The sequence below is a fragment of the Teleopsis dalmanni genome, chromosome 2 (assembly GCF_002237135.1).
Source record: "Teleopsis dalmanni isolate 2A chromosome 2, ASM223713v2, whole genome shotgun sequence".
NCBI classification, from domain to species: Eukaryota; Metazoa; Arthropoda; class Insecta; order Diptera; family Diopsidae; genus Teleopsis; species Teleopsis dalmanni.
This window is the reverse complement of record NC_051847.1, coordinates 211,585,583-211,588,117: the sequence shown is the minus strand read 5'-3', so window position 1 is coordinate 211,588,117 and position 2,535 is coordinate 211,585,583.

The following is a 2,535-nucleotide window of genomic DNA, read 5'->3' as shown; positions in this document are numbered from 1 at the left end:
TATTTTAGTACTTGTAATTCATTACGTATTTGGTATAGAGATAAGCATTTTAATATCTTATCAAACTTTTAGTTATAATGAAATTTCAGTATAATAAGATACTTATATACATAATAGTATATTATGATTGTTTACAAAGGATTTTTGGCGCGCAGATATGCCGATTTAAACGTCCACTGATTTTATTCTTACGACTCAAAATCATAAAAAAAAGAAAATATCGAGTAACTCTTTTTAAGTAACTTGATTTGTATTTTATAAAATAATCAATTTTTTTTAAATATTTTATAATATATATGTAATTAGTCTCATGTAAATCTTAGATACTTTTGTATTTAAAATAAATTAATTGAATTAAAAGAAAGATTAATGATAATCTCTTTATCATAATAATCGTGTTTGTACAGTAATACTTATATGGGTTCTTAAAACTTTGCTCTTTTGATACTGAAGAAGCTAGATACAGGAAAACGTTTTGGAAGCGTACGAAAAGAGCTATTCCCAAAAAAAATTAAAAAACAGATTTTACTCAAATAATAAACAAACAGTACACAAAAACAAAAATTATTGGTATTTTCAAATTCTATGGAAATCTCTACTAGAGATCATTTAAAAATCATTTTCGGAAAATGATTCTTCTTTTACTTCATCATAATAATACTACTGTTGTTATGAGATCTTTGCCATTCTGGTACTGCTGAAACTACATAAATTACGCGAAAAATACCATTATCACAAAATTCTTATTCCACCAATTTACAGTGATAGAGATAATTTATACAACAAGTGCAATGACTGCTTAAGAAGAATCAGCGAAAAGTGATATAACTCTAAATTTAAATAACGGAGATTAGATTTACAGCGGGTCTATGTGGAAATACGCGTTTAAGACTCAAACTTGTCAGAGTACAATGTGTCACACTTATAATCTCAAAATTATATGCGATTAAATATATAAATAAATGTTTCCAAAAACCACTCATAAAGCATATTTGGCAATATTCGACACAGCTATAGGATTTTCTTATTCCAAATAGATTTATTGTAATAAGACATAATATTTTTAATTAAAATAAAAAGTAATATACGGCTTATCCCCACGGTCATAGAAACAATAGAGCAAAAATCGTAATCCCCAGAGTAAGGTCCAATCATTCCGAATCAACAAGAAGTAAAAAATAAAAAAATCCAACATCTTATATATTTAAATGAAATGAAACATATGAGTTAAAATATATAATATTTTCTTGTGATTAAAATATAAACACAGCATTTTCTATAATTGTTTTGGAATATATTTAGTTATTCTCGCACTGTCTTTCTTAATAAAATGCACTACACCTATTGCACAGCATTATATCGTTTATTCGATATCATCAAGTTTTTACTTCAAGATTCGAAGCATAAAACTTGTGTCACTTTTAGCTAGGCTGCTGTCGATAATACATCTAGCACTTTTTGGTTACTCACAGGAAGTGATCGTGAACTTTTACTCGTCTGTAACTACCAAGAACAGGAACGGCTTATCATTCTGGTCATTCTCCTCTATATCTGCATGTTAAGAACCTAAAATCTGTTACTTCATAAGGTAATATCTTGTGGATTATATACTTTTATACTGACGATGAGAAGAAAGCAATTGCTTATGGCCAACAAACAATATAAATATCAATTCAGAGAGTATGAATCTGAATGCTTACTATATTTTCCACTTAGCTTGCTTACTACTTCATCTTAAACCTTTTAAAACATTTTCTAAGGAAACAGTTTAGAAAGTAAATTGAAACTAATTTTAAATGTAATGCAATAATATAGTTTTTTCAGTTGTTTTAAGATAGAAATTTATAGATTTTTTAATTTCTTTTTAAGTTTCTTTCTAAAGATTGTGTTAAGAAACCGATTCCAGTGTCAATTAATAGTATTATTCCTACTTAACATATACAAAATTTGGGTATTTAAATTAGTCTAATTCACTGGTTCTAAATGGAGCTTTTAAAAAGTTTTTAATATCTACGAAAAAAAAACCAAATTGAAAATATTTCCATTTCATATTTTTCTTAAGAAAAGAATAAAATTGTAATAAGAGTAAAACTTTTGATTCCATAATTCCTAATTAGAAAACTTCAAAAAGTCAAAAGTTACATAAAGAATTGCAAATATACAAACTCAGGTGAGTTTCTTTTGTATTCCTTTTTTTGTCCTATGAATGTTAATGCTTCTCTTACCACATCCCTAAACGCTCCTGACTTTGAATAGCATAGAACAATGCAAAAAACTTTTCCAAAAAAAGGAAAAATTATTTTCACGAAATTATATGAATTGTATCTCACGCTACTTATGAAACAAACAAAAAAACTTTTTCGTATTGGTGAAAAAGGACTTAATTTTTTCCCATAATCAAAGTAAATGACAATTTAACTGAAGTTTGAAAATATTTGGAAAATGTTACGATAGTTTTGGCAAAAACATAGAAATATAAAGACATGTAATTTGCCTCTGTTAAAAAAATCATGAATTCTGAAAAGGTACACGCAA